Below are 22,092 nucleotides of genomic sequence, written 5' to 3'. Positions count from 1 at the left end.
TGCCTGGTCAGCCTGTAGGGAGAGCCCACCCTTTCCCACAGAAATGCCATTTACAAGGCAGCATGGTCTTCTGTTAGGGGGGAATGTGCTGAGCTTACCTCTCAAAGGGACCTGGCCCCAGTAGGCTTCACATGAAGCTGGTTCCTAGGGGCCAGAGAGCAATTAGAGCATCAGTATCAGTAGGAAGACCCTGTGTCCCTTCCAGACTCAAGTGTCTAAGAAACTGCCCCTAAGATGGAGATGACTGATAGCAGAGCTTATGTGTGAGGTAGAAAGGAGAAAAACTTTACATCCAAGAGTTGAAGGGTGTCTCACCTGAGAAGTTTCAGCCCTGGGCTGGTTCACTATGGATTCCATGAGACTGAGAAATGAGAACAGAACATTCTTGGAGCAAAAGCATTTATACCCAGCTTTAGTCTCACAGCACTAGTTCGAGCACTAAGATCACATCTGCATCCAGCAGTCTGCAGGTCCATAATCCAGCTCCTTCTCTGCCTCCTCCCAGAGCACTGGGCGGAGCTCTTCACATAGTGACTCAGCCAGTAACAGCCCACTGCCTACAGGTGTGGAAGCAGTAGCCTAGCAGTAGGCCAATTACATCACCAAGTAGTTTAGGGTCCGGTGAGGATTCTGGCCATAGGAACTTCCATTTTTCCCATAAAGAGACACCAAGGAATTAGGAGAAAGGACCTAAAAGTAGGGTGAAATAAGAGTTATTGTCGAATTTGAATTTTGACATTTTCACCCATCTCAATCTCTTCCCCAGTTTGACCTCAGCAATGCTTTTCTGCACTAGAAAGAAATATGACAGCTGTATCATTAAACCCAGTTCATTACAGTGTCCCCTGAACTTGTGAGAGAACAAGGGGCTCAGAAAGGGGCATGAATTTCCCAGGACCCCACAGTTTCTAGGTAACATGATAGCTTGAACCCAGACCATCTGAGTCCCGGTCCACCTGGGTCTGGGAAGAGAATCCAGGCAGAGAAGTTTAACCTGGGCCTGCCCAAGTTCCCCAGCTTCCAAACCAGCACCCTCCTCAGAGTGACTGGGGACTGGCCAGGGGCAGCCCTTGAGGGCAGGACATCTGACCCAAGGGCTGGCCCCCCCACACCCACGGGAAGTTCGTTTCCCCGGCCAGCTCCTACTCACACTCCCCACAGTGATGGTTGCCAACACCCGCCCTCTCCAGAACCTCCTGGCCCCTCTCTTCCATCCTCTCCCTCTCCCCATGAAACCTTACATCTTTTCTCACAGAGAATATAGAAGGACAAATGAGAAGAAAGTTGTTCATGTTTACTGCCAAACCTGTGAACACACCGACCCAGAGCCAGCCGTGGCCGTGCTGCCCGTCTAAGGCCAGCCCCACCACCCTCCCCTGAGCCCAGCCCACATGCTCATCAAGGGGCCTCCCTGCTGCCGCCATCACCTCTCCCTTGTATCTTCAGCTTCCCCTGCTCCTCTGGCCCCCCTGATGCCATGAACATATATCTAAGAGTCTCCTGACTTGAGAAAAACAAACACACAAAACAAAAGGATCTGAAGGGCAACCTAGGCATCCCATTTCCCTGTCCTCCTGCCCCAACTCCCTGAAAAGAAAAGCCACCACATTTGAAAAAGAAAGAGTGACTCTATAGCCACCCTAGAGAAGCAAGCACTTGTCCACAATTCCTGGGAGATGGGAAGCAGATGAAAAGGGGTTGGCAGGAGCAGAGGAAATCAGTGAAAACCATCAAAGCCAGAGCTGCTGAGAAAGGAAGAGAAGACGCAAAGCACCCTTGGGTTCAGAGGAAACAAATACAGAGAGTCGGGGTGGGGCAATCAGCAGAGTGATTAGCAAAATAACTGTGTTCAGTCAGCCTTCCTTGGAGCTCGAGAGGCCCACCTGCCCCGTCCTCCAGACAGAAGGCTGCAATGGCATTTAAGCCCAGGGTAAAACCCAAGAAAGCAAACTACTTCTATGGTCAGTTTTACTTTCTGATTTGTCAAGTGGAGGTTAAGCCACCTTCATTCAGGAGTTAGAAATATTTATTTCCATCCAAGCCTAAAAAATCCTGTCATGATGTAAGTACAATCCCAGAAACCCTCCAGGCTCATTCATAGTGAAACAAAAAATATAAAAATACCTCGTAATAAACCTACCAAGAAATGTTCAAGACCTATGAGAAGAAAACTAATAAAAATTTACTATGGGACATAAAAGAAAACCTGAATAAATGGAAAGACACAACCATAGACCTGGATGGAAACACTCAATATTGTAAAGATGTCAAATCTCTTCAAACTATAAATTCACTTCCATCCCAATGACTATCCCGACAGGATTTTTTATGGAACTGGACAAACCAAATGTCATTTAAAAAGGAAAAATGCAAGAGAATAGCCAAGAAAATTTTGAAAAAGAAAAGCAATTGGGCATTTCTTCTACCAAATATTAAAATAGCCCATAAAGTATGTAAAAGAGTATGAAACAGTGGGATTAGGAAAAGAAACCAAACAAGCAGAATAAAAAGTCCAGAAATAGACATGCATGTCAAGGAAAAAATCAGGGAAATTCTGAAGTTTCAATACATGAGATTGTAACATCTGGCACTTAATTTGAAAAAAAAAAAGTCTGATCCCTACCTCACATCATGTATAAAAATAAATTCCTACCTGATTTAGAAGTCGGATATTAAAGACAAATCTGGGAAAGTGTTAGAAGATAACCACATGTTTTATCTGATGTGAATTTGAAATCATGTAACATAAAAATAATAATGTCTTCCTGTTACATGCAAAATTAGAAATCTCCCCAAAGTAAAACAACTCATCAAGAACTGTGTAACCTCAAAGTCAGTGGACCAAGTGAGCTGAAACTACGTTTACATCATTGCAACATGGTGATGCCTCTTTAGCTGGTGGAAAGGACCTGCTGTCTTTTGTCATTTCCATGACACCCATGCAGTTTTTCCCCATCACAACTGATGACAGTAATTTTGGTAACTAATGTGCATGATCACAAACATAAACTGATCTTATGATTAAAAATATATTTTAGTCTTTTAACATCATCCAAGCATGTAGTAAAATGTGGTAGTAACGCTCAATTTTCTGCTAAAACACACATATACAGATACACACACATGTGGGCACACACCCCTAAACATCAGTAACTCTGAGCTAGAGAATGGAGAGGATAAAGTTACTTTGAAGACCAAACACCCACTATGATGTACTGTCACTTTATGAGTGCGTGCCCTGTAAAATATCAGAAACATCACTGAAAAGAATTCATTATCATCATAGAGTTGTGCATTCCAATACTATACACACTACCTCATGGAACAATTAGTCTTGCTTTATGTTAGTTTTGAATTAGATGGGATGTTTAGGATGCTGTTGTACCCTCCCAGGCCCTCTTTCTGGACCCCAGCTGCTAGAGGTAAACTGCCCTTCCTCTGGAGAATTGCCCTCAGCTGATGGGAGGTACTTTGCCCTGGAAGTTAAGCCCCAGCACATAATAAGGGCAGCCCACAGCCAATGTCTAGCTGATCGGGGGGTACAGAAGACTCTGGCCTCAAGGAGGTACACCTGCTATGTGCTTTATTAAGTTTCAGAGTTCCCTACCATTGTCATGGCTCAGACAAGACTGAACTTTACTGAGGTTACCTCTATGGCCTGCTCTTCTGCCACTTATCAGGCTGGGTTCTTTCCCTTACAGGCTGCCTTGCCTGAGGGTTTCAGCCCTGGGCTGGTTCACTATGGATTCAGTGAGACTGAGAAATGACAATGGAACATCCTTGGGGTAAAAGGGTTTATACCCGGCTTTATTCTCCCAGCAGTAGGTCGAACACTAGAATCACATCTGCATCCAGCAGTCTGCAGGTCCATAATCCACCTCTATCTCTGCCTCCGCCCAGAGCACTGGGCAGAGCTCTTTATATAGTGACTCAGTCAATAATAGCTCATTGCCTCTGGGTGTGGAAGCATGGGCTTAGCAGTAGGCCAATTACATCCTCAAGTAGTTTAGGATCTGGTGAGGATCCTGGCCATAGCAACTTCCATTTTCCTCACACAGGCTTTTCCTAAAGAGAATGTTCTCAGTTGACTATGTGATCCTGAATCCTTCTCTCAGGTTCTGCTTCTAGGAAACCTGAGTCAATATAGTTGGTACCAGGAGTGAACCTAGGAATGTTTCCTCATTCAAGGGATGGGATTCTGAAGTTGTTAGCTGGCTAGCATCAACGACCCATCACTGGTGGTAGAGAAGAAATGTCTGTGACCTGCAGGAGCAGTGTAGTTGCTAAGACATCCATCTGGGGTACACTGAGGCATGGGATACAGATGGAAGGGGCACACCGCCTTACGGGAGAGTTCTGACATTTGAGAGGCATGGGAGAAAAAGGGCTTAGAAAGACATGGAACTGGCTGCCTATTGATGAACACCAGTGATACCTTCAAAAGAAGAGAAAACAGGCTCAGATAATCAATCACAAGATAAAGCAAACCATGAGAGATCAAAAGCCATGGGGCTGAATTATAGAGCTCCACATCCCCTGTAACTGGAGGCAGACAGAGCTGACCACCAGGGACAGAAATGCAGGGAAAGCTAATTTCTCAACCTACGCAAATTTCCTACACCAGAATCAGGACCCTAAGGAGGAAGGTTGTAGGACTCTGAAACTTGGGGTAGAATCATCTGAATACACATACATGAGAGCTTTGAATCCTCTGGGTCTACAGAAGTTTGTGAGAAGACACTGTTGGCCTGCCTCAGGATCTGGAGCCACCTCCTCCTCTAGCCACCAGATGAATTTCTAGGGTTAGATCTGAGCATGAGTCAACTATGCTAGGACTACTAAGGGACCAGAACACTAACAAGCTGAAGTTGCAGGACCTGGTGAACATGTATAGGCAGAACATGTATAAGCCCAGGAGTGGGTTATGGGGGTGCTGGGTCAAAGTGGACAGAACATAATGTTCTGGGTAGGAGAACATTTGTTAATAAGTGAGACATCTCCTTTGACCCAGGATTTTACACCTAGGAAATGTGTCTAACACACAGCTGGGATGGCTCTCAAAAACTTAGAAAAAGTGATTGCTCACATTAAATCAAGTAGAGAGGCCAGAGCCTCAGAAGGGAGAATACTTCCCAATGCATTTTATGAAGCTAGCATTACACTGATGCCAAAACCAGATAATAATATTACAAGACAAGAAAATTATAGATCAATATCCTTCATGAATGTATACTCAAAAATTCTTTTAAATACATGAACAAAAAAAAAGTCAACAGTATATAAAAAGACTACTACATCATTACTAAGTGGGGTTTATTTGTCCCAGAAATGCAAAATTGGATCAGCACTAAAAAAAGTATAAATTTACCACATCAACAGAATGAAAAAAGAAAAATAAAGTTGTCATCTCAGTGGATCTAATACAGAGGTTCAAAGAATGCCCACTTGCACCACTTACATTCAGCATTGTACTGGAGGCTTCCCAGCAGTGCGGTAAGGAAAACAAAAGAAGTACAAAACATCTTTGTTCACATTCAATATGATCATCTGCATTAAGAAAGAAAATTTACCATAGTTTCTTTTTACCATAAAATCTACTAGCTAGTATATGAGGTTAGCATGGTCGTAGAACATGAGATCAGAATGCAAAAGATCAATTATATAGATCTTTATGTGCTGGAAATGAACAAATAGAAGTGGAAATTTTAAAAAAACATTTGCAATAGCTTCAAAAAATATGAAATAGTTATGGATAAGTCTAACAATATATGTGTAGGATTTGTGTGCTGAAAACTATAAAACATTGCTGAAAAAAATAAGTTAAAACAAAATAAATGCCATACTGTTAAAATGTCAATTCTCCCCCAAATATTTCTATAGATTCAATTCTATCCCAATCGAAATCCCAGCAAGCCGATTTTATATTTACATGGAAAATAAAGGACCTAGAATCACCAAAGCAATTTTTTAAAAAGAAGAGCGAAGCTGTGGGAATCTTACTAAATTCAGACTTACTACAGCAGTGTCTACTATAACCAAGATGGTATAATATTTGCAAAATGCTAGCCAGATAAATCAATGGAGCAGAAATAAGAGTCCAGACATAGACCCACCATAATGAGCAATTTATTTTTGACAAAATGCCAAAGATCATGGAATGGGGAAAAAAATAATATTTTCAACAAATGATGCTAGAAAATCCAGCATTCATTTCAGAATAAAAAGAACATTGACTATGAAATACCTTTTTGAAATGACTCATGGACCCAGATGTCAGAGCTAAAAATATGAAACTTCTAGAAGAAAACATAAAAGAAATGTTTGTGATCTGGGCTTAGACAAATAATTTTTAGATAGTAAACAAAAAGCTCAGACCATAAAAGAAATAATTAGATTTTGTCAAAATTAAAACCTCTGCTCTTCAAAAGATAGTGTTAGCAAAATGAAAACACAAGCCACACATTAAGAGCAAATACTTGCAAAACACATATCTGATTAAGATATGCAATCTCAGTAGAGATGATATTGCCCTCAAGGGGGAAAAAAATGGTTCCTCAGGGAAAATTGTTTAAATATAACAATGGTGTGTGGCTTCTCCAAAAGCAATAGTGCATAAATAGATACACAGTGTATGTGTGGTCTAGCCATATTTCATGATGGGTGGCATTAGGTAGAAAGGTCTAAAATGGTTCCTTGGGTTGGGGGAGTAATATTAGAATAATGTATTTAGAAACACTGGATAAAATGTTGGCAATACAGAATACAGAAAGAACTTTCTTACATCTCAATAATAAGACAAAGAATCCAATAAAAAAAAAATCGGGCAAAAGTCAGACCAGATCCTACATCAGGAAAAATATGTGGATGGCAAATAAGCACATGAAAAGATGCTCAACATTATTAGTTATTAAATAAATACAAACTAAAACCACAATAAGCTACTAGAATGGCCAAAATGAAAAAGACTGACAATCCAAGTGGTGGTAAGAATGTGGAGCAACCAGAACTCAGAAAATATTTTGCCAGTCTTTGATAAAGTCATAGGACACACACTTACCTTATGATGCCACAAAATATAATGCTAGGTGGACATATATCCACACAAAGTCCTATATGCAAATGTTTGTGGCAGCATTATTTATATTAGCTTAAAGTAGAAACAACCCCAAAAACTATAAACCAATGATGAATGTGATGGAATACTGCTTAGCAATAAGAAGAATGAACCATGGAATCTCAAAGCACTGTGACAAGTGAAAGAAGCCAGACCCAATTTGTATGGTTTCATTTACATGATATTCAAGAAAAGATAATACTAGAACAGAAATCATATCAGTGGTCACCAAGGTCAGGAGTAGGGAGGGTATTGACTGCAAAGGGACGTGAAGATTTTCCGATGCAACAAATGCCCTATATCCTGGTTGTGCCAGATAAGGGACTGTATACATTATCAAAACTCACTGAACTGTTCACTTTTTAAAGTGATTTTTACTCTTTATCAATTATACTTCAATAAACCTGATAAAAATTAAAAACTTAGGGAGCTCCAACTACATGTTAAGCATTAAGCTGACACTGGCCTCATGAAGGTAACAGTCATGTAGTGACTTTTTTATGATGCACGGTTCCAAGACCAGAAAGGGGACTCAGTGGGTGGGAAAGTGTAGGAACACAGACACCGCCTCAGTGCAGCGTGACCTCTCAGCCACCTTGACCATCCGACTCGTCTGATTTACTGCAGCTCTCCCTCTGCACCGTAGAACACAGCAACTGTCAGCCACAGCTCAGATGCTGCCCTCACTGCCTGGTTCCTCAAAGTGTGGTACCCAGACCAGCAGGGTCAGCATCACCTGGGGGGAAGGGGATTGCTAGAAGTGAAGAGTTTCTTACCCAGCTTATGCCTACTGAGTTAGAACCTGCATTAACCAGACCCACCGAAAGTTCAGATCAACACCTGAACTGGGCTGTGAGGGCTTTCCATGCAGGGGGAACAGAACTGAACCAAGCAGAATAAAGGACTAGGTCAGACCTGATGAATAGATTAGAAGTAGGCACCAGGAAAACTGTGTTTAGAAGGATTCGGAAGCCACAGCCAAGCTCAATAAAACAAAAGTGCTGTGATCAATTAATGATGTCTGCTATGGAAGTAGGAAAGGAAGACAGTGATATACAAGTCATCCTGACCTAGGCTGTCACCAGAATGATGTGGCACACAGAGACACACTTAGAAGTGTAAAGAGACATGGTCAGCTATCATACAGTCCACGCTCTCATTCATTCACTTGTGGAGAACGGTAAAGCACCGCTCTTGTCCCCAGGGTCCTCCCCTGTCCACTCCAGCCCCTGGCTGGTCTTTCAGAAAACAGGTCCCAACATGCCAACTCTTCCAGTTTTTCAAGAAAAGCTGGAGACCCAGATTTATGTGAAAAATTCCATTTTTTAAACTCTGGCAACTTTTCACTTTTATTTCCAAACACCACGCAGACTTTGCGTTTGAAACCTCCACAAAGCAGAGAAAGGGCTGTGGTTTACAGCTTCCATCACTTCCCCTAGAAGAGGCAGAACTTTTGGGGACGCATACCAGCCCCACCCTGAAAGGCCAGTGCATCTATCATGGCAGCAGTCTAGCCCACAGTCCGTCCCCACCCAAGGCTCTTAGGTTCTCAAATGCACGCCTATTATATCTGCCACCACTGCCATGCCCTCTTCAGATAAAGAACCCAACTTTTTCTGCCTCTGGTGTATGTGATCAAAGTGCCCTTTCTTTGCTGGAAATATAGATCAATATGGGCTACTAGGGGCCTGACACATACAAGGGCCCTCCTGGAAGCCCCACTGCCCTGCCAGCCGCCCACAGCCCACCTGCCCCTCTACTAGCCACCTCCTACCCACACAGCCATCTCTGCTCAAAGGGACATGCCTGCCGCTCCAGTGACAGGTGTGTGAGGTATGGAAGGACTTGCAGTTGATAAAAGCTCTTCCCCCGAATGCCTCCTTGGCATCTGGGCAGACATTCAAGACAGCCTGAAAGAAAACTAATTACCTTATAAAAGCACCTAGAAAAGCAGTTTCTCTCTTACCATATGCCAATCCTTTAAAAAAAAAAAAAGGAAAAAGAAGAAGCTACAGTCTGGAATCAGAACTGGCTCCATGGCTAAACCGACAACAGCAGGACCAAGCAGCAGGACACAGCGTAGCCGCGCACAAAAGCTAAGTGCTCCCTTCCTGGTGAAACGGACAAAGTGAAGCACAGAACCCAGGGCGCATGTGTCCCCATCTGTGTCCCTAAAACAGTGGCACCTATTTGCCTGCAGCTATCATGAAAGGAATATTTCTAGAACGAAATTAGAAACTGGTAAAAAGGCTTAACTCCGGGGAAGGGAACTGGGAACTAGGAGGCATAGTGGGAGGGAGGTGTGCTTTCCACTTCTGTATGTTTGACATCTTTTTAAACATATGATTATATCAGTGGTTTTTTAATAAAATTTTTTGTTTGGGATTGTTTTTAGATTTACAGATTTGCAAAGATACTATAGTTCCCACATACCTTCATCCAGTTTCCTTTAATGTTAGCATAACTATGGTACATTTGTCAAAACTAAAAACTTAACATTGGTACAGTCCTATTAAGTAGATGAGACTTTGTCCCCATCTCAGGAGTTTTGGTACAAATGTCTTGGTTCTGTTCCGGGTTCCCATCCAGGATCCCCCATTGCTCTGAGTCCTTCAGTGTCCTTAGTCTCCTAAGTGTGCGATAGTCTTGCAGACTTTCCCTCTTTTTCATGACTTTAACCCTTTGGGAGAGGAGTGGTCAGATACTTTGTTGAACGTCCCTCAGTTTGGGTTTCTAACGTTTCCCCATGACTGGACTGGGATTGCAGCTCCGATACAATGGCTGGGGGAGAACAGCGGAGAGGCGGCACCCTTGTTACCAGATTGTACCGGGTCCCGGAGAGCCACGCGACCCACCACCAGCGGTGTTCGCCCTGGTCACCTGGTTATTAGCATCTGCCCGTTCCCCCGTGAGCACTGCTGTCCTTCCCTCGACACTTTGGTCTCCAGAAGGGAGTCCCTGCGTCCAGCCCACACTCAAGGAGAAAGGAAGCCCCACCGCCTGGGGTGGGCTCGTCCACTTCCGCTATTTGTGATTTTCTGAAAGGGAGATTTGTCCCCTCTGCCCCATTCTCTAATGTATTCAATCATTTGTTTGTATCAGTATGGGCTTGTGGGCATTTATCTTATTATTAGTGTTATCATGCAGTTCTGCACCTATTTATTTTGTTGCCTTAATTATCTCAGCTTTCATTATATTTGCTTTTTAAAATGTTTTTTTATGATAAAAACTTACAGCCATTTGGGAAACTGTGACCGAGGATAAAAGGTTGCTTGAGATCATCAGGAACTATCTCCGGGCCTCAGTCTTCCATATCAGAGGGGACAGTCCTGGGGAGTGACAATGGGTTCAGGCTTCAGAGTGAGACCATAGTTCAAATCCCAGCTCTGCCACTTCTGTGCTGGGCAACCTTGTGCAGGGTGTTAACTCCTGATGCCTCCGTTGAAATATCAAAAAAAAAAAAATGGGATGACTATGATAAATAATAATACCTCCTACCCCTCAATTTTTTGTGAGAATCAATTACGACAGGATCTGGACAGCATTTAGGTCACCATCAGCTGTGTCAACTCCGAGGCCTGAGCCCACTGTCACTCCCCAAGACTTCCCCATCTGGTATGGAAGACTGAGGCCTGGGAATACTTTCTGATGGGTTCAAACAACATTTTGTCCTTGGTGCCAGCTTCCTTAAATAGCTGTAGGTCTGTATCATTAAAAACCATTTTAAAAGACAAATATAAACCAATATAATCGGCACGGTGGGGGGCACACGTTGTTGGCTTGCTGGGGGCTAGGCGGGTTGGGGTTCCTACACACTCACCGCCTCCCCCTCCCCCGCCAAGCAGTTCTGGTCATCAGCAGGACCTGGGGAGGGCCACCCACTCCCTAAGGAAGGGAAGGGTGGGAGGCCTGACTTGGGGTGCAGCCTGCCTCTGGCTCTGCCTCCTGGGGCAAGGGTGTCACACCCTCTAGGCCTGAGTTTTGTCATCTGTGAGGAGGGGCTCACAATGCTGCTACCCTGCCTTTCTCAGTGAATAGTGAATATGTAAAGCCTTTGGAAACTACCAAGTTCAGGGCACTTGACAAAGTTCACGCGGTTGATTCTCAAAGCTGTTGCCCCCGGCAGAGAGTCCGGATACCTTTCCTACCCTGGGCACCCTGGTCTGTTCAAGGGGTTCTCTTTCAAGCTTCAGTAGGCTCAGAGAATCCCAGCCTGCCTGCCTCCTCTAGTTGCCCCCACGGCCCCACGCAGAAGCTGAGTAATGTGGAAGACCCCATCCCCCACAACTACTCCACTGGGACTCCACCTGGCCGTGGTGACAGGGCAGGGCTGCACTCCCTGTCCTTCCTCGGAGCAATGAGTGGCCCGGGGCCCATTTCACAGCCCTGGAAACTGAGGCCAGAGCGCACTGCTCACATCAACATGGTGAGCAAGTTTCCAATCAAGGACTCACCCGAGGTCTAGACCCCCCAGGATTACCCTGCCGGCCATCCCACCCTGGGCAGCCGTCACCCCTCTGGGCTGGGGAAGCAGCAGGAGGCCAGTGGGATGAGCAACTCTCTCCTCTCCACGTCTGCGCCTCCTGCCCTGATCCTGTGCCCCGGGAGGTGGCCCAGAGCATCCCCCCAGCCCCTGGGGAGCCAAACCTTGCTTCAGGACAGCCGCACCCCCTCCTGCTGCAAGCCCCACTGACCAGACGAAGGCCCCAGGAGCGCTCTGGGTTCTTTTGGACCCGCGTTTGAACTCTGGCTCCGTCATTGCTGAGCTGAGATATCTGGGAAATCACCGACTTTGCAAAATGAGGTACCCACACCCCCTTAATGGGAATGTCACAAAAACAGCTGAATGTGTAAAGCCCTTGGCCTTGGTAAATGTTCAGGAGGTGGTAGATGACACTCCTCTTGTTCCAGCAGGACTTGCACAGCAGCCTGCATCCTTCCTTCCTGCCTTCCTTCAGCCAGGCTCCGTGGAGGTCCTGTGAGCAGCAGAGTCAGGGAACCGAGTGCCGAGCAGAGCGACAGGGCGGCTCTCCCAAGCCTGCGCCCTGGTACGGGAGCCGGCCCGCCGGCAGACAGGCACACAGGTGTAAAGTGACCGCTGGGGTGGGGACCCGTGTGGCCCTGAGAGCCCACACATGGGGCCTTGATGGAGTCAGGTGAGGCTTCTTCATGGCCAGGAAGCACAAGCAAAACCTGAGGGGTGAGTGGATACCGGCCAGGCCACGGGGCAGCATCCCGGCTCCCGGAGGAAGATGTCTGAGAGAGGAGGGTGAGGGGAACAGTGGCCCAGGGGCCTCGAAAGCTCTGGGGAATGAGCGAGTGAGGGAGCCAGGAAGCCAACCGGAGGTGAGCAGCCACTTGTGTCCAGAACTTCTACCCCCATCCACCCCAGCTGCCAGAGGGGAGTCCCTGTGCTCCCTATTCATTACCTGACATAACTAATTGCCTGGTGACATTTCCCATATTATAGACAAATGTGAATTATGGGCCCAGCTGTTCCCCTTCTCGTCACCAGGAATCGGTTGATAAATATGTTTATTCGAGGTCAGCCTCGCCTCATCCATTAGAAATATTGTTTTTCTAAACATTACATTGATTTAATTTAACTCTAATCAATTTAAAATGGTTCTGACAATTAACAAAAGCTTCAAATATGACCTTAAAGTAATAGGATTCATTAGCTATGTTTAGGATTAAACTTACCCTAATAGGGCAATTTTTCTTCTGAGGGTATTTGGTAACCGACTAGTGGTCAGTCAAAATGAAATCAATTATTATAAATTATACAGTTAAAGTTGATTATGTATCCCCTGCTAATTTGTATAAATAAGGGTCTCTGACAATAGGAGTAATTTATTAATAACTATCTCTACCCCAGCCCGGTATCACACTTCATGTAACAGCTGCCAGGGCATGTGTAACCAATGAAGTATTATTTTCCAGAGCTGCTCTCGACGTATGCTAATTAAACCCATAATTAATTGGAGCAGTTATAGTTAAGACACAATGCTGGCGCCCTTTGCCCTATTATTCATGACAGTCAACTCATTCAAAAGGCAATCTGATCAAAAATTCATATGCTAGCGCAGGCACCCCAGAAAGAAAGGCGATCCTACCGCCGAATGCCTGTGATGTGACAGCTGGCATGCTGGGGAGGGGACGAGGCAGCCAGGATTCAGGCCCTAAGCCTTACTGGGTCTCCCACACTGCCACCCCCAGCCAGTACCCCTTGCAGAAGGGATGTGGACAGAGCGGCAGAGCACAGGGACTGGGACAGGCTGTCTAGGCCAGACCTCACAAATCGGTGGCCAATATAGTGTTTAGAAACAAACAAAAAAACTCAGTTTTTAGGCAAGGCCCTGCATGCATCCAGATGCAGGTCCATCACCACCCAGGAGAGCCTGGGATCCAGACCAAGCACCAGCCCCACTCAGTTGTTCCCTGTGCAAACAGTGCATCCCATGGGCAAAGGGCCTAGCCATGCCTCCCTTCCAATCCAGCTCTGCTTCTAATTCAACACATGGATTACACGTTTCTGGGTGCAACCCTATGCCCTGCAGTTAGGCCATAGATTCTCCAACGTTAAAATGGAAAGTTGGACCTGATCTCAACCCCTCCAAAGACTCCTGACTGTAATGGTACTGTAAGACAAGGCCTACTGGCCAACTTGACCTCCCAGAGAGTTTTCTCATCCTTCACTAGCCCTGGGTTTTAAAAAGAAACAGAAGGCAACCATTGTGGAAAGCAGTATGGTGGTTCCTCAAAAAATTAAAAATAGAAATACCATTTGACCCAGGAATTCCACTCCTAGGAATTTACCCTGAGAATGCAGGAGCCCAGTTTGAAAAAGACATATGCACCCCTATGTTTATGGCAGCACTATTTACAATAGCCAAGAAATGGAAGCAACCTAAGTGTCCATCAGTAGAAGAATGGATAAAGAAGAGGTGGTACATATACACAATGGAATATTACTCAACCATAAGAAGAAAACAAATCCTACCATTTGCAACAACATGGATGGAGCTAGAGGGTATTTTACTCAGTGAAATAAGCCAATCAGAGAAAGACAAGTATCAAATGATTTCACTCATCTGTGGAGTATAAGAACAAAGCAAAAACTGAAGGAACAAAACAGCAGCAGACTCACAGAACCCAAGAATGGACTAACAGTTGCCAAAGGGAAAGGGACTCAGAAGGATGGGTGGGAAGGGAGGGATAAGGGGGGAAAAGGGCATCACAATTAGCAGGCATAATGTAGCAGGGGTGTGGGGTACACAGGATAGGCAGTATATACAGAGAAGACAAGTAGTGATTCTATAGCATCTTACTATGCTGATGGACAGTGACTGTAATGGGGTATGAGGGGGGGACTTGATAGTAGGGGGAGTCTAGTAACCATAATGTTGTTCAAGTAATTGTACATTAATGATACCAAAATAAATAAATAAATAAGAAACAGAAGGGACACACACACCTTAAGCTGGAGGTAACTAATCAAAGTTCCTAAACTTGAATGCAAGAACAAATTTCATTGAAACTCATCTATTTGTTTAAAATACTGTATAAATTATAGCAAAGTGAAATTGGTGTTAAGTGATAAACTATAGCACACTAAAATTTTCAAGAGTTTGTTTAAGCACATGTGGATTCCAAACAGGCAGCCCCAGACCAAACGTGGTTAAGAGCACTCCAACCTCAGAGTGGGGATTTAGAGAGCAATTGCGGAAGCAAAGCAGGAAAGCTTGTGATTGGCTACCACTTACCAGGTGCCTGATGTGGGGACACTTCATTGGCTGCTTGTGATAGGTTGGTCTCAAGTCTCATTTTCTCGTGTTCCAGAACCTAGACTCGGGCATCGGTTCTGAGTTGCTTACTTAGGCTACCAACACATTAGAGCCACCCAGTCTAATGGCCTCCTTGTTTAATTACTTTGATGTTGGCTAAAACTAATAATAATAATAAGGAAAGGAGGGAAAGTAAATTGGAAAAACAGCTTTGGAAAAATGGTGCAGCAAAATATCTTCCGAAGTTAAGCATGTTACCTCTACTGTGGCCCCGCGGACCACTCCTGGCACTTCCAGGAGGAAGGCTTACATGAGTGGCCAAAAAACCCTCTTAAGAAGGTCCCTAACAGTGTTATTCATAATAGTCCCAAACAGGAAACAACCCAAATGTCCATCAACAGGAGAATCAAGAAACAAATTATGGTATACTTATACAATAGAGCATACATAGCAATGAAACATAACTCCTGATATACATGAGTGAATGAAAATCACGGACAAACCATTACACCCACAGGAGTCCGAAACCGGGCTAAAGGAACCCATGGTGACAGACTGGAGGCAGCAGGAGGAACTGGGCGGAGCAGAGGGGGCAAGCCCAGGTGCTGGTAAAGTCCCTGAAGTCAACCGGAAAGGTGCATAGCCACGCAAAATTCGTAGGCAGGGCAGAGAGCAGTGAGTGCCCCGCTGCGCCTAGAGGGCTGGACGAGAAACCGCAGCACGTGAGGCTGGGAGAGCGCAGTGACATTGGGGGACTGGGTTCCCAGCGCCCCTCTCCATTCTGCAGAGAGCAGGCCGCAGGCTCTGAGCTCAGGGTCTCTGGGGAGCGGGTACCCGAGCCTGCTGCTCTGGGTCCTGCGGTGCCTGGAGAGGCTGCTTAGTTTCCAGAGCCCGCGCAGCCTCCAAGCACCACCCAAGTCTAGTTAGCATGTAACTTTGGGCACATCCTCTATCTCCCTTGGCCCCAGTTTCTCCATCTGTAAAATGAGCCTCTCCTCTCCACTCAGAGAGTACGGAGCAGAGAATGGAGCGTTTTAGGCCCGAGTGCCTTCCTTAGGTCCAATCCCGCAGAACCAGTTCTTCTTCACATGAAGCCTGACGACTGTTCAGCTGCCTCCTTCTCTGACAGTTTAGGCTGTCCCTCGAGACCCCTCCCACCCCCTCTCACCCCCACCCCACCCCCTCGCACACAGAACAATCCTGCTGGACTGGTAATGGCTTCTGTTTGGGTCCAGCCTACAGCAGCCGCCCGACCCACACCTTTGATGTGGTGAGGTCTTAGCGGCCTCCCCCTCGGGTGCCAGCTGCTGGTCATTCCCTCCCTGGAGTCGTAAAAGTGCTCTGATCTCTGTGGCCCCTCCACACTCCCTTGATTTTCCCAGACAGTCTTTTTCCTTCCCAGGCCTGCCAGGAAGTGGGTATCATCTTCTTTCAAACTTGGTGGATGTGCACCTGGGGCTTTATCTTGCTAAATGACCTCCAGAATTACCACTCCAAACTCCCAAACATCCCAATAGTCTTTGATTTACAGCTCACAAACTTTCCCACATCCATTATCTCTTTCTGATTAATGGCTCCTACCAGGCACCCTCACTCCATATCCTGTCATTCAGTCAACCTAGGGTTTCAATTTGGATGATACTGACAAAAGCAAAAACAAAAACACACAACTCACTGGCATACACTCTAATCTATGGAGTAGTGTGTCTACTGCTAACAGATATTCAGTACAGTCATACAAATCTCTTTGTAAACAAAATTATGCTATGATACATAACTTTTTTATAACCCACATTTTTCACCTAGTATACTGCAGACCTTTGCTCATGTCATTAAAAAATCGTGCTGTAGAAGAACCTTCAGTGGCTGCAGAGTACTCCAGAGTCCAGCTATACCGCAAACTGATCAAGGTCTTGTACATTAAAGTTTGTCAACTTTAGCCCCATTATAAAAAATGTTGCATGGAGCCTTAGAGCTAATCTTGGGCACCCCTGTGATCATCACATCCTTAGAAAACTTCCCTAGCAGTAGAATTGCCAGGCATAAAGTATACACATTCAGACTTTTGAAAAATAAGCACCCATGTATCAAACACCCACAGGACTCATAATTGAGTGCAATTGTTCAGGGTCAGGGGCTGAGAAAAAACCAAAGACAAATCAGTCTGAGAATGGGACTGTGTGTACATAGACCCAAACACCATCAGATGTGTGACAAGGAGAGGGGGCTTATTAAGCAGCTGAGCCCCTGAATGTCACAGCTGGCTAGGACATATATAGTCCAATCCCATTGTATTAGGGATGGAGAAACTGAGGCTCAGAAAGATGGTGACCTCCAGTTCTGGATCTTTCCAACACACAGCCCTGTACTTTCTTTAAAGTGAGCCTTGCTCAGGAAGAACAAGCCAAGTGTCAGGCTGAGCCTGGGTATGGGAGTGTGAACTAGCCTTATCCACCTCCTAAACTGATCAGGAATGAGAAAAGGGCGTGAGACCCAGCTTACAGCAGAGGCAGCGATCATTTAAGCTCTTTGGGTCTGTTATCACTTAATCTATAGCATAAATTAGGGAAGATGGGAATGATAGCTTTGTAAGAGATTCTGCCTTTCAGGCACACAAAAAGCAGTTCATGCAAACTCTGGATTTTGCTGAAAAAATGGCAGGTCTCAGGCAGTGGTTCTCAAACTTCAGTGTATATAGGATTCACTTGGTGGGGTTAGAAAGAGGTGTTCAAATGCAGATTCCAGGGCTTCACTCTGAGAGCTTGATTCTGTCCATTTTGTGTGGTGATTCTGCAATCTTAAGGCCCAGGAAACATTGATGAGAGTGTGGTTGATTGTCACATGTCACCCCGACAATGTTAGCCAGATTAAAGTTACTTCAATAGATACTAGGTTCACCCTGACAGCCTTTTCCTACACCCCATTTCCCCATAGAAAAATGTCACTAATGAAAAGAGAAATCTACACCAATTAAGGACCTTGACAAAGGATCCTATTTGCCTACTTTCTCACTGATTTGTAATTCATTCCTCCGCAGATCCCTGAGACCTCATGTCCGACCTTTCAGCATTTGCCCAGTAGATGGCAGTACCTCATTTGAGGTGCCATTTGTACGAGAAGGAAAGCTGTAGGTGGAGAGACAGGGAAAGGGCAAGACAGAGATGGTGAGAAGACGGTCACAAGCAGAAATGTCCAACACTAACCAGCTGTCCTGAAATGACACAGAGAAAGCATAAACCGTCCTAGATGTAACCGATGTGTAGCCCTGCCCAAATGCCACATTTGCTTTTAAAAAAATCACCTGCGGCTTCCCAAACCTGGGATCTGGCGTCTGGTAGCTCGCTAGGAGTTAAGATCTTGGACATTGCCATAACCCATTATGACCACAAGATGGCGGTGCTGCGCCAGAAGGACAAGTTGACTAAGAAAATGTAAATCTTTAAAAATTCCAAAGACTTGAGAATATGACCAGACATGGCAAAAATTCTGAAATAAATTAAGTGACAACAGGTCCGAAGAATGAGGAAGAGAGGCAGGGAAGGTTATCAGTCAATAGCCATGAGCCATGGCTAACCAGAAACTCCATGTTCCTGGATGAAATCATTTCAACAAGCATCTGTCTAGGTCCCCAGAATCACTACATCCCCCTTGGGTGTGACCAGTGTCTGACTACCATCAACAACCAATCCACGAGCCTTCTTTATGGACTAACCACCCATCCCGGACTTACCCTGCTTCATATTTAGCCCACCTTCCTTGTCTGCAGCCAATGTGAATTTAGAGAACTTTTCTTTCCTTGAGACCCCTCCCCTCCATAAATGTGCCCTGTTTCTTGATGTTGGTGGACAAGTTATTTCTGTTAACTGGTCTTGCTGCTGGTGAAGCAGAAGTTTCCAGTCCCAGGACTCAGTCATTATGTGGTTAGCATTTGTAAAGACCCAACAAAACCTATTTCAGAGATCTTTCAGTCTCCAGAGTTTTTGATTGGTCAGACTTGAGAATAAGATCATGGAAGTGGTGAGTCCCAAACATAGTATACAAACACGATGGACCACCAGGCCTGTGGGGGTCATATGAACAAGGACAGTGGCCTGCTCAGCATTTATGTATGTATCTCAAAGACCTAAAACCAGATGCCCCACCACCCCACCTTCATACTTTGCATGGTACAAGGCCCTGTATTCTTTTCCTAACAAAGGACCACATACCCGATGACTTAGAACAACAAGTAGTTATTGTCTCAGTTCTGGAGGCTAGAAGTCCAAAATCAAGGTGACATCAGTGCCATCCTCTGTCTGACATCTATAGGGGAGAATCATTCCTTGCCTCTTCTAGCTTCTGTAGAATCAGCAAATCTTGGTGTTCCACAGTCTGTACATGCATCCTTTCGATTTCTGCCCCCATTGTCACTTAGCTGTCTTCTGGCTGTGTGTCTCTCTCCTATTCTTATAAGGACACCACTCATACTGGACAAGGGGCCCATCCAACTCCAGTACAATCTCATCTTCACTAATTATATCTGCAATGACCCCATTTCCAAGTAGGGTCACATTCCAAAGTATTGCAGGTTAGGACTCCAGCATATCATCTTGGAGGAAACAGTTCAATCCGTAACAGTCCCCAACACCTCCACCTAACTCCAAGAGTGAGAAGGGACCCCAAAATTCCTGAGGTGAAACTCTCCACAAACTGGCAGTTTCAGGACTTGTATACCAAAGTAAGCCAATTGAGAGGATATTAAGAGTAAAAATTTGTCTTGTATACTTAAGTTGGTAGACTGGAAACCATGGATGCTATCATTTTCCTTCAGATGTTTAATATTATATGATGTGCTTAATATTTTTAACAATCCGTGTGTGCAATTGGTTGGGAAATTCTCAGCAAAGGCTCCCTACCCTCACCCTCAGTGTTTCTGTTTTGCACGGTGTAAGTTCCTGTCAATAAATTATGAAATAAATGAATAAATAAGTGTATCATGGAAGATTCCAACAGAAAACATATAACTTAATATATTCCTTTGAATATATCAAAACAAGTTCTAATAAAGTCAGTTTGTACTTTGACAAAAAAAGAAGAGATCATGAAAGTGGAAGACGGGAGGAAAACGATGTGGCGTTGATTAGCACTTTGCATACACTGTTTCATTTCCAGTTCGTAAAGCCTACGAGGGAACTTCTACGAGGTCTCCACTTCAGAAAGGAAACATTGTGTGGGAAACAAGGCTGGGACCTCTTATATTATCACAAAAGAAATGGGGACAGTGATCTAATTCTGTTTACATCAAAAGTACTGAATGGGGTGGTTTCTATGCATAAAAGTTCCTTCTTTCACTCAGCAAATATTGGAGTACCTTCTTTGTGCCAGGCACTGTGTGTTAAGGAATAAGAACTGGAGGAACGAGACAAAGTCCCTGCTTCTACTGCAGAGAGACCACCGTAAACCGTTAGGTCCAGGCCAGGGCCTACAGGGGAAACGCAGAGTGCAGGGGCTACAAAGTGCCTGCAGGTGCTTTTCACATGATGTCAGTAGTAAACTGGACCTGGCTCCCACTGGCTCACAAGAGCCAATTGTTAAATTTTCAGGAATTTTGAACCAGTTCTTAAATACATCCATTATTGAAATTAAATTATATAAACTTGCAATTAAGTAAGTTAAAAGTTATAATTAAATATAATTTAATTTAAAACTCATCACTTCCTAATTATTTCACATTTTACAATTGTCTGTGCCAGGGGTAAGCAAACTTTTTCTATAAAGGACCAGATAGTATTTTAGGCTTTGTAGGGCGTGTGATTTCTGTCACGACACCTCCACTCTGCCGTTGCAGCACAAAAGCAGCGGGTTATGTAATATGAATGGGCATGACTGTGTTCCAATAAAATGTTCTTTAGTAAAACAGGCAGCCAGCTGGGTTTGAGCCACTGGCCACAGTTGGCCAACCCCTGCTCTTGTTCAGGTATTTATGTCTATCATAACTGTGTGCTGGAAATGCTCTATACTTACGTGCTAATCCTACTTGTATCTCTGTGAACTGCACCCTCGGTGGTGTCACACTGGTGGCTTGCAGCCAGCCATGTGAGAGTATTTACACAAAACCAGCCAACACTGCCATCAGGGCTTTGCTTCTCCCCGGAGAGCTGCTTGTTAAGCACTTACCAGCACATCACCGGCTTGTGCGGTCTGTGAGGGCCTCTGAGGAGGCAGCCTTTGAACAGAAACTTGGAACTGCACTTAGCCTTCCTACCCTGCAGAGCAGGAGGAGCAACTTCTCGTAGGAGTGGTTAGAGACTGGCAACTCAGGGCTTGGACATGCCAGTATTTCAACAAATGACACAGAATCATGATGCCAGTGTTGCTGGGCAGCTACATCTGAGGAAATCTCTCCCTGCACACCAGGTGAAACCATGACCTGGATGACAGGGGATCGTTCTTGACTGAACAAGAAAGAATTCTCCATCAGGTCAGAAGAGTGTAAGTAAGACAGGAATTCATTAAAGCAAGAGTGGTAATGAATGGCAGCTGCCTTGCAGGCAGCTGAGAGCAGGAAAGTGCAGAGAGAGTTGGGGAAAGCTTGGTGAGCTTCTGCTCAGCATAGGGCAGATCCCCTTGCCAACTCCTAAAGCCAGGGTCACCTGGCATCCCATGTCCACTTGGATCTGCATTGTGTGGGGTCTAGCCCCTACAACCCCAGAATTTGAGGGAGCTGCAGACCATGGGATGGAGTGAGATTATGTTCTGAGAACTTCCCAAAGAGATTTTCAGGCAGGCTACTAAAGAGCAGATCACGCAACTGCAGTTCCATCCAGGTCACCCAGGTGATGGGAACATGCAAGCCCTGATCAGAGCTCTCAGCAGCCCCTCCCTACTCATCTGGAGTAAAACAGAGACAGAGTGAAGCCTTGGAAATAGAATGAAATAGCAAAGAGACAAAGATGCTTACCACTGGAAGAGGGCAGAGACAAAGCTGTTAGCAGCACGCACTTAAAGAAAGGGGAGTGCGGGCAGCCTGAGAGAGGAGGCTTTGAAAAGGCTGGGGATTCTGTATTTTAAGGATTCTCAGGAATGTGACAAAGGGCCAGGGGTTATAGATTTCTAAAGCACTCTAAAGATTCTTATCTCTGGTGAGAGACAGTATGTCTCCTCTCCATTATCAGTCCTCCAGGTAATTCTGCAAAATCAACACAAGACCCT

This window comes from Manis pentadactyla, chromosome 15 (genome assembly GCF_030020395.1).
Source record: "Manis pentadactyla isolate mManPen7 chromosome 15, mManPen7.hap1, whole genome shotgun sequence".
In the NCBI taxonomy this organism is placed as follows: domain Eukaryota; kingdom Metazoa; phylum Chordata; class Mammalia; order Pholidota; family Manidae; genus Manis; species Manis pentadactyla.
This window is presented reverse-complemented; position numbering follows the sequence as displayed.